The sequence below is a fragment of the Schistocerca nitens genome, chromosome 1, assembly GCF_023898315.1.
Source record: "Schistocerca nitens isolate TAMUIC-IGC-003100 chromosome 1, iqSchNite1.1, whole genome shotgun sequence".
Lineage (NCBI taxonomy): Eukaryota > Metazoa > Arthropoda > Insecta > Orthoptera > Acrididae > Schistocerca > Schistocerca nitens.
In genome coordinates, this window is record NC_064614.1 from 212,260,270 (window position 1) to 212,276,127 (window position 15,858).

A 15,858-nucleotide genomic window follows, 5' to 3' on the forward strand; every position below is an offset into this window, starting at 1 on the left:
ATTGTGTCTCTAGCATCTCAGTTTACACATTACAGTTCATTCTAGTGTCTACCCAAGTAATGCTTGATTTACCTTTAGTGCAGAAGACTAACCAAGTCATAATACTTCCACTGTCAAAATCTCTGCTGATTCTCACTTGTTGCTGGTCAGTCGTTGTGGCCGAGCGGCTCTAGACGCTTCAGTCTGGAACCACGCAGGCTCGAATCCTGCCTCGGGTATGGATGTGTGTGATGTCCTTAGGTTAGTTAGGTTTAAGTAGTTCTAAGTCTAGGGTACTGATGACCTCGGATGTTAAGTCCCATAGTGCTCAGAGGCATTTGAACCATTTTTCACCTGCTGCTCTCCTCTCAGATCACGCCAGTCGTACTGAAATGCATCCGGACCATGTATATTAAACTTCTTGTCATCACTGAAGATCACTTTATTTCATATTCAAGTTCATGACATACGTTTCTCAGTATACTCCAATCTAGCCTGTTTATGGTTGGGTGCAGTCGTCTTTTGAATGAAAGATGTTTCCAATTGACAAAATTTTCTCGATCTCTTCAGGCAGTTACTGGCGACTCCAAATCAGCAACAAGTTGAGAAGAATAACGGTTTGTGGCACTTGCTTTACGCATAAGTAACCATTTCGATGCCTCAGACAATTTTCTTCTTCGCTCATATTTTCTTTTCGTCCACACTGAACACCCAATCTAACGAAATTATAAATCACTGTACTTGAACGGTTCATTTTCTAGCTGATTTAACGATTAAACAGTCCCATTTCCTTTTAAGCACCTATTTTTGCTTGTTCATCACTTGATAATTAATTTATGCGTGACATTGTCACAATCTCGGTCACTAATGGTTTTTGTTTCCTAGCTACAGAAAAGACGTGTATGCACTCACTAACATCGCACAGAACCGACTGCCTTTATTCCCAGTCCCGCTCTCTACCATCTGAATCGCTGATGTCTTCTTGTATACTGTAGTACGGACATCAAACGCGATACCATTTGATTGCATTTGCCAGAATACTGGATCTCATACCATTGCATGTACACTTTGCACAACTGTTCCAACCGACAATGATAATTTTTCTACAAACATCCATGCCTTTATATTGATGTCCACTGTTGTATGTACAATTTATTGTTTTATTACTATTGTCATACAATTAAATATCAAATAATTATTTCAAATGATCGAATTAAAAATGAATATTGTAATTATAATGTACACTACTGGCCATTGAGGTTGCTACACCAAGAAGAAATGCAGATGATAAACGGGTATTCATTGGACAAATATATTATACTAGAAATGACATGTGATTACATTTTCACGCAGTTTGGGTGCATAGATCCTGAGAAATCAGTACCCAGAACAACCACCTCTGGCCGTAATAACGGTCTTGATACGCCCTGAGCTTCGATGGCGTGTACAGGTACAGCTACCCATGAAGCTTCAACACGATACCACAGTTCATTAAGAGTATTGACTGGCGTATTGTGATGAGCCAGTTGCTCGGCCACCATTGACCAGACGTTTTCAATTGATGAGAGATCTGGAGAATGTGCTGACCAGGGCAACAGTCGAACATTTTATGTATCCAGAAAAGCCGATGCAGGACCTGCAACATGCGGTCGTCCATTATCTTGCTGAAATGTAGGATTTCGCATGGATTGAAATGAAGAATAGAGACACGGGTCGTAACACATCTGAAATGTAACGTCCACTGTTCAGAGTGCCGACAATGCGAACGAGAGGTGACCGAGACGTGTAACCAATGGCACCCCATACCATCACCCCGGGTGATATGCCAGTATGGCGATGACGAATACACGCTTCCAATGTGCGTTCACCGCGATGTCGCCAAACACGGTTCAAATGGTTCAAATGGCTCTGAGCACTATTGGACTTAACATCTGTGGTCATCAGTCCCCTAGAACTTAGAACTACCTAAACCTAACTAACCTAAGGACATCATACACATCCATGCCCGAGGCAGGATTCGAACCTGCGACCGTAGCAGTCGCGCGGCTCCAGACTGAAGCGCCTAGAACCGCTCGGCCACCGCGGCCGGCGCCAAACACGGATGCGACCATCATGATGCTCTAAACAGAACCTGGATTCATTCGAAAAAATGACGGTTTGCCATTCGTGCACCCAGGTTCGTCGTTGAGTACACCATCGCAGACGCTCCTGTCTGTGATGCAGCGTCAAGGGTAACCGCAGCCATTGCCTCCGAGCTGATAGTCCATGCTGCTGCAAACGTCGTCGATGGTTGTTGTCTTGCAAACGTCCCCATCTGTTGACTCAGGGATCGAGACGTGGCTGCACGGGCCATTACAGCCATGCGGATAAGATGGCTGTCATCTCGACGGCTAGGGATACGAGGCGGTTGGGATCCAGCACGGCGTTCCGTATTACCCTCCTGAACCCACTGATTCCATGTTCTGCTATCAGTCATTGGATCTCGACCAACGCGAGCAGCAATGTCGCGATACGATAAACCGCATTCGCGATAGGCTACAATCCGACCTTTATCAAAGCCGGAAACGTGATGGTGCGCATTTCTCCTCCTTACACGAGGCATCACAACAACGTTTCACCAGGCAGCGCCGGTCAACTGCTGTTTGTGTATGAGAAATCGGTTGGAAACTTTCTTCATGTCAGCACGTTGTAGGTGTCGCCACCGGCACCATCCCTGTGTGGATGCTCTGAAAAGGTAATCATTTGCATATCACAGCATCTTCTTCATTTCGGTTAAATTTCACGTCTGTAGCACGTCGTCTTCGTGGTGTAGCAATTTTAATGGCCAGTAGTGTAGTAATGGTTCAAATGGCTCTGAGCACTACGGGACTTAACATCTGAGGTCATCAGTCCCCTAGAACTTTGAACTACCTAAACCTAACTAGCCTAAGGACATCACACACATCCATGCCCGAGGCAGGATTCGAACCTGCGACCCTAGCGGTCGCGCGGTTCCAGACTGCAGCGCCTAGAACCGCTCAGTCACTATGATGTAGTAAAAGCGATGGGATAAACAGTTTGCTATTGTATGGAGCCAAAGAATACGTTTTAAGGAAGGAGAATTACCTCTGGGCATGTAAGCGCCGAGTCGGGCAGAAGTAGTAGGCGGAGAGGAGTTGCTAGCGACAAGTGGTCAAGTGCTGACGCGGTGCGCGGGAACGTACGGAACAAAATGAAAGAATTTTAATATATGGCCAGGTATATTATGCGGTTGTAAATGGGCACAGTTCAAAGTCATGAAGTGGAATTAATACTGAAGAAGTGCACTATGGGACCAAACCTGTTATATGTAGCGACGATAAAGAATAGCCTGTTGCCATACATTCTCGACGAATAATGCCTTAGTTCGCACCAGCAGCATCTCAGCAGACCATGATCGCACCAGTTTAATCTTTAGATTGCACCAGACTAGTCAGCATAGTAGTTTTTCTTAATTGAATACCGAGGGAGGTGGTGTAGTGGTTAGCACACTGGACTCGCATTCGGGAGGACGACAGTTCAATCCCGCGTCCGGCCATCCTGATTTAGGTTTTCCGTGATTTCCCTAAATCGCTCCAGGCAAATGCCGGGATGGTTCCTTTGAAATGGCACGGCCGGCTTCCTTCCCCATCCTTCCCTAATCCGATGAGACTGATGACCTTGCAGTTTGGTCTCTTCCCCCAAACAACCCAACCCAACCTTAATTGAATAGCGAAGTGTTTAACGCAGCAACTGTTATAATGTAAATTAACTTCACCTGAATCATTTATCTAACAGGGTAGTATTCTACCACCATTTTAGATTCCGAAAATATCACCAGAGAGACAACAGGAAAATCTGAAAATGGTGAGCCTTCTTAATTTCGTTAAAGAAGATAAGGAAGTATTATTTACAAATGTTCAAATGTGTGTGAATTCCTAAGGGACCAAACTGCTGAGGTCATCGGTCCTAGACTTGCACACTGCTTAAAGTAACTTATGCTAGAAACAACACACACACGCATGCCCGAGGGAGGACTCGAACCTCCGGCGGGAGAGACCGCAATTTACAAAACTGAGAACTATCCAAAACTGTCATTTAACAGGAGTGAACTTCGTTGCTTGGTAGAACAACTGTAGTTAAAGAATATTACCTATGAGTAAAGAAGTAAAGGATAATTGAAATGAATATTTACAAAATATTACTCCAGAATAATACATTTGATGTTTTTTGTGCGCTGCAAACTCTGCTCAGTTTACAAATCACGAAACAGTTATCTATTCTTCGCCAAATGAAACATAATCAACTTTCCAGGAATAACTTATATAATAGAAAATAAGTATTTAAGAACGTTTGCATTTCTGACGTCAGTAACATTCAGCATTACAGTGAGCGACGCAAAGTTATTCATTACGCAGACTATTTTGCTAACAATTAAATTTTACGTGTATGTTTTCGGTACAAATTATTCAGCTGGTTTTCTGATTGACATTACTTCATGGTATTAATTATATTTTTACATCTGTGCTCGAGTCAGTGCCTTCGGTTCCTTACTGCAATTCAGTGATTAGTTCGTAATTAAAGTTTATTCCCAATTAATAATAGTACAGTAATTTTTGCTCACACAGTGAGATGGCAACGGTTCCTAAGTAATATGCAACCTAAAATTATAACACATTCATTTTATTCCAAATTTCACTAACTATTTCTTATTGTTACTTTTTTTGTCAAAAATTCTTTCGATCGTTATCCTGCGAAACTAGACACGTGATAAAGATTCCGCCATAAGGGTCCCTGAACCGATCCGGAGTTTGATTATCCTTCGGTATGAATGTCTTTCCCAAACAACAGGAAAGATTAGGTGCACGTGTCATTTAAACTTCCCAGTAGTGAGAAGTGTACCTCCCTTATCAATGCGCTCACGATTTCCCGTAAGGAAGGTCATGGTTCGTAGTAACTGACGGGAAAACTTCTAGTGAAACCGAAACGATATTTGGGGTTCCCCAAGGAAGCATTATGGGCCCTCCGCTGCTGTTAAACAACGTAAACGCTTTAGGAGAAAATCGGAATCCCTAACAGACAACAGATTGATGGGGGACATCGAAAAAGTTGAATGACGGGCAGCACGTAATTCATTTTCGTGAAACGGGGGAGAGAGTGTTACGGATAAGCGAAATGGGGTGGAATATCACTAAAAGAATGGCCTTTTTTGATGCGTTGAGATATTTTCGAAAACTTTGAATCTGCAACTTTCTTCTCCGAATGCAAAAATATTTTGACTGTTGCCTACGTAGGCGAAAAGGCCATCTTAATAAAATAATGAAATCAGAGTTTTCACGGAGACGTTTAGGTGTTCATTTTGCCCAAGAACTATTCGAGAGCGGAACGGTTGAGAAACAGTCTCGTCTGTAAGTGGTTCTGCCGGCCAGAGTGGCCGAGCGATTCTAGACGCTACAGTCTGGAACCGCGCGACCACTACGGTCGCAGGTTCGAATCCTGCCTCGGGCATGGATGTGTGTGATGTCCTTAGGTTACTTGAAAAAAGAGACAGCATTGGTCGTATATTTTTTACTATTGCAAAATCGATTTTCTGTCACTGAGTGACCATCTTCAGTGCTATATTGTATAACTTAAATTGGGATGCACTGTTGTCACTAAGCTTACGGCGATCACATATAGTCTATGTGATCGCCGTAAGCTTAGTGACAACAGTGCATCTCAATTTAAGTTATACAATATAGCACTGAAGATGGTCACTCAGTGACAAAAAATCGATTTTGCAATAGTAAAAAATATACGACCAATGCTGTCTCTTTTTTCAAGTATACCTGTTATCTGGTCGTTGTGCACAAGACAACATGGAGTCGCCAATCAATAAGTCCTTAGGTTAGTTAGGTTTAAGTAGTTCTAAGTTCTAGGGGACTGATGACCTCAGAAGTTAAGTCCCATAGTGCTCAGAGACATTTGAACCATTTTGTAAGTGGTTCTACGCTCATCTGAGGTTGAATCGCAGAGTCATATACACGGAAAAAAAGAAAAAAATAGAAGAAAAGAATAAAAAAACGCAATACCATGAAGGAGTTGTGCGACATAAGTAGGAATGTTTCTACATCTGAAAGATGACGTCTATTCAGATTTCGTGCCTGGCGCATAAGAGTCAAGCTAGTGCTACAACTATGACATACAAATGAGGTTCGCTTTAATACACGCTGTAACGGCCGTGAGCGTTAGTTACTATGAGATTGGACGAGGTGAATTGATGTTAGATAATAATGCCTTTAAGGTGCCGAAGACGCCACTATCAACAACTCACTGAATTCCAACGCGGTCGTCTACGAGAAGCTGTATATTCCATATCCCTTCTCCGATACTGTAGAAAGATTTAGCAGGAATGTCGCCACTGTACGTGATTGCTGGCGGTGGTGGTCACGAGAACTTACAGTCGCAAGAAGACCGGGGTTTAGACGGCCACGGGCGCTACCGACAGGGAAGGTAATCGTGTTCGGCGTATGGCTCTGGCGCATAGTACCTCCATCAGCAATTTCAGCAGCAGTTCGCACCAAAGTCATGTAACGAATTGTTACAAATGCGTGACTTCCCGGACAGCTCCGAGCCAGACGCCATGTAGCGTGCATTCCATTCACTCCAAACCATCGCTATTTTCGACTTCGGTGGTGTCAAGCGAGAGCTCAGTAAAGGGCACGCTGGAGGTGTGTGATGTTTTATGATAAAAGCTGTTTCATCCTCAGTACGAGCGATGGCTGTTAGAAAGAGGCCTGTTGAGGGTCTGCAACCAACTTGCCTGCGTGCTGAACACACTGTAACTAAACCTGGAGTTACAGTTTGTAATGTGAATTCGTATGACAGCAGGAGTACTCTCTTCGTTATGCCACGCACCCTGACTGCAAGTTTGTACGTAACTTTGGTGATTCACCCTGTTGCTCACCCTTGCATGAAAATCATTTTGGGGGGAGTTTTCCAATAGGATAAGTTCACCCACACACCACAGTAGCAACTCACAGATTGTCTACATGTTGCTTTGGCCAACTTGATCCCCATATCTTCATCCAATCGAGGAAGTATGGGACATCATCGGACGAAAACTCAAGCGCCATCCACAGCCAGGATTAACCGTCCCTGTATTGACCGACCAAGTGCAACAGGTATGGAGCTCCATCCCACAAACTGATGTCCGACACCTGTAGAACGAAATGCGTGCATGTCTGCATGCTTGGATTCAACACTCTGGCGTTTACACCGGTTATTATTGTTCCAGCATTTCACAGTTCTCGCGCGTACATGAACCTGTGATGTTGCAAAGTTAATCACTTAAATATGTTACCTGAACAAATGTATTTCCTAAATTTCGTTACTCCACTTTAATTATAATTTGTTAACAGTTTGTCCAATGTAAGAAGGAGGAGATGAGAATCCTCTCAGCGACGAGATGGATACTGATGGAAGAGATAAGTGTTTAACGTCCCGTCGACAACGAAATCATTTGAGGCGTAGCACAAGCTCGGATTAGGGAAGGATTGGGAAGGAAATCGGCCGTGCACTTTCAAAGAAACCATACCGGCATTTGCCTGAAACGATTTAGGGAAATCACGGAAAACATAAATCAGGATGGCCGGAGAGGGGTCTGAACCGTCGTCCTCCCGAATGCGAGTCAAGTGTACTGACCAATGCGCCACCCCACTCGGTCTCGATAATGGTATAACATATGTTTAGGTTGGAAAATAACAGGGAAGGAAAGGGGCCTTGCTCTTTTCGTAGGACATTTGCTTCAAGCGATTTTAGAAAACCACTGAAAACTTGTGTTTATTTAGCTGGACAGGGATTTGATCCGCCATCCTCCGTAACGCAAACCTTGCTCGGTTTGTACATTTTAGGAAACTTGTTTAGACGAATGTTATGTGTCATAAAAGGGGATTATTTGTGTTCAGACCAATGGATGTCAGTGATAAATCTTCGCAAAGCTTAAGTCTGTGTAGAGAACAGGACCTAGAAAGTATACGAAATCTATGAAATATCAAACCTCCAATAACACAGACCGATAATCTCTCTTCTGTTCTAATGCACGCACCAGTACGTTCATTCTACACAAACTCTGACAGCTGCTGTTGTAACGTGATTGGTTACACGCTGCTTTGCTGAAATTTGCAATGATTTTCAGAAATTTAGGAATCCACTGTCTGAAATGTTTAAAACTTTTACTTCTGCTTAGTCATGAAATCTATCACTTCAAACTGACCTTGGGTTCGAAATTACAGCCATGGAGATTGAAATGAAAGTCAAAGGTGAAAATGTTCTCTTGTAAAGTATTATGTAGACCTATGAACCCTGTACAAGATAAAGGTTAATGACTCTTGATTTAGTTTGTAAAATTTTTAGTAGCCAAGATTGCATATAGGAAATCTGACAACTAGTTTCGATCTTACCGATGATCTTCAGATCTGAATGACACTGGAAGGAAGGGTTACGAGATAGGAATTGCATTTGACTTCATCGATATTTAAAAAAATTGTTGAACAGTACATATTAGCAAATTAAACGTAGCAGTGTCTAAGATAAGAGGACATTCTGTCAATTGGCTGTGAGCAATGCAAGGGAATGTCAACTGTAAAGCATATACATCAGCAATCAAACAAATGACGCAAAGACTGACATACACTGAGGTGACAAAATTTATGAAATACCTCCTTATTCCGTATCGGACCGCCTTTTGCCGGCGAAGTGCAGCAACGCAAGTGGCATAGACTCAACAAGTGGTTGAAAGTCCCCAGCAGAAATATTGAGCCATGCTGCCTCTACAGCCGTCCATAATTGGGGAAGTGGTGCCGATGCCGAATTTTGTCACAGTCTGACTCCTCGATTATGTTCCGTAAATGTTCGATGGGATTGATGTCGGGCGATATGGGTGGAAAAAACATTCAGTCGAACTGTCGCGAATGCTACTGAAATTAACCGCGAACAATTGAGTCCCGGTGAATTAGCGCATTGTCATCCTTAAAAATTCCATCATCGTTTGGGAACTTGAAGTCCACGAATGATTTCAAATGGTCTCAGCTGGTTCAGTTGGACCAGACAACCCATTCCATTCCATGTAAACAGAGCCCACACCAATATGGAGCCACCACCAGCTTGCACAATGGCTTATTGATGACTTGGATCCGTGGTTTCGTGGAGTCAGCTTCACACTCGAACTCTTCCATCAGCTCTTAGCAACTGTAATGTAGACTCATCTGCCCAGGTGACGGTGTTCCAGGGGTCTAGAGTCCAACCGACATTATTACGAACCCAGAAGAAGCGCATTGATTTCTGCGATTATTTCAGACAGTGTTGCTTGTATGTTAGCAAACTCCGGTGATCTCAGTTGTTAAGTGAAAGCCTTCATCCACTGCGTTGTCCGTGGTGAGAGGTAATGCCTGGGATTCGGTATTCTCGGCACTCTCTTGACGCTGTGGATCTAGGAATACTGAATTCTCTAACGACGTCCGAAATGGAATGTCCCGTACTTCTAGCTCCAACTATCATTCCGCGTTCAAAGTCTGCTAATTCCCGTGGTGCGGTCATAATCACCTCAGGTACCTGTCCGCATTACTCACCTGAATATAAGCGACAGCTCCGCCAATGCACTGTCCATTTATACCCTGTTACGCGACACTGCCACCATATGTATTTGTGGATATCCTTAAGTCGTGACTTTTGTCACCTCGGAGTGGAAGCATCATAATGTAGGTCTACATATGCCTTGAATTTCCAGATATAGCGTAAAAGTGGATCCGAAATGAAACATATCGGGCGCTTATAATTAAAGTGCACCGACTATCGGAGGTCCAGCGCGGGGTGTAATTATCTTATGGCAGAGAAACTTGGTGGACACGCTAATGCGTTAGTGCGGAACCGATTTACGCTGGGAAAAATTATTTCCTATTTTTGTCACCATGTACAAATTTAGCACTGTACAGCATCTCGTCTACATTTCCGGTGCGCATATTGAACAAATTTTGTAAACAGTGGTTAATAATAAAATCAAAATTGTGCCTTTTTCACTTGTTTAAACTTTTCTGCCCACGTTCCGTTCCTAATCCGTTACGTATAGAAACATTCCTATGCGTCTTTTTTGCATTCACAAAGCCTGATATTCACCTAGTGGCCTAAATTGGAAATAATTTTTTTTAAACGTAAATCGTTTCCGCATTAACACATTAGAATTTCGCTGTCATACGATAATTACAGCCCACACTGGACTTCTGTGGGTAGCTCTACTTTAATTATAACCACCCGGTACAATAGCCTTGCTGTCTGTTGACAGCGATAGTCAAAGTTTCCCATGAAGTGGTCGTACACAAAATGATCGATGTTAAGTGAGTCATCGGTGAAGTAAGCGCCAGGAATTGGCAGCATAGTATAATACAGTTTCAAGTATTATATTATGTAATACACAGTAAAGTACAAAATGGAAACAAAACACAGTTAAAATAACGATTTTCATAGTGAAATTAATAAAGTAAAATAGACAGCATGCATAAATGTAAATACTGAAGCGCACAGATAGAAATTCTCGCAGATGGCGTAATCTTATAAAAACTGCTATTAAAATAGAAGGTCTGATGGTATAATATCTTGTACAGATCGATATGCAAAATATTTTACGCATATACAGGTAATAGAAATCCCACTACGATGGATTGTCTTAAAGTTACGCTAAATTTAAAGACGACCAGCACATATCATCGTCACAGACAGGTAATATCAATGTACGTCGCAATCATGTCATTGATACATACGTGGTAATAAACAATGTCGTATGCCATAATAGAGCGAACAGCTGAAATCTAAGTAAGGCCGACAATACGTATCCTTACAATAGTGAAACCGTACAAATTACTTTACGATAAGATCAGTTTGTTTTTGAAAAGCTAGTTAGTTAGTTATGTAGCTCGTCAGTTTTTGCGTGTTCTGTGGATCAATCGCGACAGCTCACTATGACAACGAACGTGCCAGTTTTACAATGGTAGGTCATCTTCTTGCCGACAACTGGCAAACCAACATACTGACCATTTACACGGTTACTTAAGGGGAGAGACACCCTGAAACCCAGGTTTATCCTAAACATTTTTAATAACTGTTCCATATCTTTGGAGTGTTTACTCATGGATATAGCTGTATTCGAATTACAAGTACTAGGTGAAGTACCACGACCTCGCAGAGATAATATCCACACTCCTCTTACAACAATTGTTGCGGTCAAGGTAATGCCTGTGTATCACAGATCAGCATCGGCTGCACTGCTGGAGAGATGCACTGAAGGCAATACACAAAATGCAAATGAAAGTCTGCACAGTGTCATTTGATCCAAGTGCCCTAAGGAAACTTTTGTACGTCTAAAGAACATAGTTTTAGGTCTTGTAGAAGCTGTATCTCAGTTAGTATGAGACGTTTGAACACTGAAGAACGAAGTAGTCCAGCATTTATTTATGATTTTCCCAGGAGAATGTCTGCTTATCTACAGATCAACGAAGCAGGACACAAGATACTGCATGTAGAAAGGAAAATTCAAGAAAAAGGCTACCTTTCTCTTAAAACTGCAATATGAAGAGGCCTTACGGAGCAAAAAGAGAAAAGTATGGTACTGATGAATTTTAATCGGTATACGTCCTCCATTAACATTCATTTTTAATAGAATTTTAAAACCCATTTGCCATATGTTTCTTTTCTAGCAATAAGTTCAATGTCAACTGTTTTAGCCAAATATTACCCATTCTCAATCGAATTTTTGCAGAAGGGTACGTGCATACATCCATGCATTAATATTACCTATAACGTGATTTGTCTATTTAATTGTCGTATTTACAGTAAATATCGATCATTAAAGAAAATTAAAGTTTGAAATTTGAAAAATATGCTGATAGTAAATTAATAACGTTTCTCATAACATGAATGCATAGAACTGTTGAACTATGTTTTGTGAAAGTATGTAAAAATCTGAATTGTGAAAATTGAGGTCTGAGCACCAAAACAGGATTTTCAAGGATACCATTAAAACCTCACTAAAACTTCGTTATATCTTTATATCACTGGGTGGATGAGGAAAGATTTTCATAGCTGAAATCCTCCCTGCTTCCTGTAAAAAACTGAGGATGGATGATGGGTCAGTGTAAATCATTTTTTGTTCTAATATTATATTTATGAAAGTTACTGTGGTTATGAAACTGATTGATTGTTTACAACGAACGTGATGAGGGAGAAAACTTATTATGAGGATGTTGTTTGTATGCCTAGCTTTCTAAAGAGCTGTCTACAAAGGGTTGTAGCATGTGCACTACGCATTGTTCTTATCACACGCTCCTGCTCAACAAAATCCTTTTTTACTCATCGACGAGCTCTCCAGAATAAGATGCCATAAGAAATTAGGGGATTTAAATAGGTACAGTAAGGAAGCATTTTTACATCTCATTTCCAAAGTCTGATACTATCAGTAACGCAAAACTTGCAGAGCCTAGACGTTTAACAAGATGTGTAGCATTTGGCATCTACTTCATGTTTTTATTTACCCTCAACCACTATTTCTGCTGTTGTAGTCAGGCTTTATGCAGCAAAAAATTGCATATATTATCTTGTATCTAAATTCAGTGACGGTCCGTTTGCTGAGAACTGGTTAAGAGTTTACATTTTCAAACGTTACAGTTACTCCATTAGGCTTGTATTTATATATTTATTCTAGTTACGAAACACAACATTTTACATCATATAATAAATTTTTGGTATACAATGGCCATCTTCAGAGCTGAATACAAGCGACTTTCCTGTCACATCTGGCCACAAATGTAAATATGGCACAATAAAAATAATAAGCCAAACTAGCTTTGTCGCTTTTACATAAAATTGTAAGTACCCCATACACTATTTTAACAGATGTGTGGGCTTCATGAAACACCTTAGAAGACTACCTATCTCTTTCGGATTGTTGGACGATATAATTTCTTTGCACCTGCTCTAGTCCTTGTAAGTATTCAATTTCATGGCATATTGCTTATCCTTGAGTAATGAGTACTCGCTTAAATCGCATATTCACTTAAATCGTCTATATAGTTCGTTGCTGTGAATTATCGCGGACGTCTTTCCTTCAGGGTCCTGCAGGAGAAGTGATCAAATGATACGTCCCCATAGCCTTGTGATGCTTCACCTCCAATTGCTTCTTCGAACTTAGTGAACTCTTCTAGGTCCCAATCATAGACTAAAAAACTGTAACAAGTAATTAACTCACTTTACACCAGACAACATAAAACGATATTTATTGTGATAAAAATCGAAACACAGCCCTAAAGTATACGGGAATACAACCATCATTCTAGGTGACGTCCATCGGAAATCCTCTCTCACTCATCTCCACGAATGACTTTCATCAGCCACCTAAAGAAATCTTCTCTGGAATGAAGCAAACTATGATAGTGCTTGATTCAGCAACTCAGCATAACTGTAGCGTAATCAGTACGTTTGCATCCAGCCTGGACAAATAAAAGTAGTCCCATATCTAGCTGTAAGTGACAATATACTAAAATTAGTAAAGATGGGGATAGGTGCTCAATATCGTCTGTACAGTCAACTACAAAAAAGTAAAAATCATGAAATAAAGAAACGCAGTGCTCCTAAGACGTGGATGTAGATACTACAACAATATTGCACTTGCTCTTTTTATAAGAACGAATCCTTTACCAGGAAGGTCAATTAATACATGACTTTAAATAACGCTTTACAAAGGAATTTCTTGATATGAGTGTGAAATAACCATGGTAGAAGAAATGTTTTTTCGGGTGCTGGACTGATACGTCTCATGATTATTGCTTTTTGAGGCAAGGCGTAGTCTTCCACCTACAGGAAGAGTTACACGTCCGTGGTGAAACTATCATACCACCCGTGTCCTTAAAATTAGGTTACAAATTGTAAATCACTTACCGCTACTTTCAGTGTCGAAAATATAGGTTCGTCGTCAGTATCAGGAAATTAATGTTTTTTTTTATATAGTTACACTTTCGCCAGAAATTAAGGATGAATAACCTTCTTTGTATGAATAACAATGGAATATAAAGACAGAAAACATAGTGCTATATAGACTTCCAGTGCGTGATTACGATACAAAATTGCGTCCAGCACGACTTAAGAAATTTTTCGTTACAATAGCAAATGTCAGTCTGCCTGTTATGCACCTAAACAAGAACCTTCGTTTCCAGCAAAGAGCGCGAACTCCTTTTGTTCAGTTCCTGAATACTTGGTTCAAAATGCTCAAAAGAACCATGTCTAAATTGCCATTCTGAAATGTTCGGAAGGATAGACGTTAGCTTGTCTCTACTTTGATACCGACGCAAAGACTCACATACGACCGCGTCAGAATTCGTAAAGCCAAAAAGACAGCCGCAAAGAGATCCAGATACCATGACCAAGAACAAAATTGCTACACTTTGAATTTATAATAGAAAAAGTGCGGATAGATTTATTTTCATAACTCAGACAACTTTTATACTATCTGAAATGTTGTGACACCACCGGTTTAAGGAAAAATGGCCATCTACAATAAAAGAAATCTGCTATCGTGGATAAGCTATATTTTTATTTTTGAATTTCGGAATTGTGTAGGGAATATTAGTTGTCAAAAACAGATAATATCAATAAATTTCATCCGTGTAATGTATGTGAGTCATAAAATATCAATTACTAAACAGATCTTTTGAAGTCCACCGCATATAGGTTTGTGAGGTTTCGGGAAGTAACTGAACTTTACGAATCGTTGAAAAGTAACTGTTAAACTCTCTGAAAAAGAAAAGCTTAAAACCACTGCGTTTTATGCGTTTCGAATTACGGAAGTTATTAGTCAGTGAAATACTGCAGGCCTTCATAATCACAGTACCAGGAAAGGTAGATGAAACGAAATTGTTCGTATATAATATGATAGGGAGAATACATGTTTGAACTTAGAGGAGAAACAGAGGATTTATTACGTAACTCATGTATCTGTGGCCACAACAACGGATATTATGCGACCGAGCATTGAGTCGAACTGAGCTTTGATAACACATACACTACGTTATCAAAAGTATGCTCACCCCCCAAAAACATATGTTTTTCATATTACGTGCACCTACTGCCGGGTACTCCATATCAGCGACCTCAGTAGTCATTAGACATCGTGAGAGAGCAGAATGGGGTGCTCCGCGGAACTCACGGACTTCGAACGTGGTCAGGTGATTGGGTGTCACTTGTGTCATACTTCTGTACGCGAGATTTCCACACTTCTAAACATCCCTACTTTCACTGGTTCCGGTGTGATAGTGAAGTGGAAACGTAAATGGACACGTCCAGTACAAAAGGGTAAGGCCGATCTCGTCTGTTGACTGACAGAGACCGCCGTCAGTTGAAGAGGGTCGTAATGTATAATAGGCAGACATTTATCTAGACCATCACGCAGGAATTCCAAACTTGGATTTCATGGTCGAGCGGCTGCTCATAAGCCACACATCACGCCGATAAATGCCAAACGACGCCTCGCTTTGTGTAAGGACCGTAAATAATGGACTACTCAACAGTGGAAAAACGTTGTGTGGAGTGACGAATCACGGTACACAACGTGGCGATCCGATGTCAGGGTGTGGGTATGGCGAATGCAGGGTGAACGTCATCTCTCAGCGTGGGTAGTGCCAACAGAAAAATTCGGAGGCAGTAGTGTTATGATATGGTCGTGTCTTCCACGGAGGGGACTTGCACCCGTTGTTGTTTTGCATGACACTATACAGCACAGGCCTACATTGATGTTTTAAGCATCCTCTTGCTTCCCATTGTTGAAGAGCAATTCGGGGATGGCCATTGCATCTGTCAACGTGA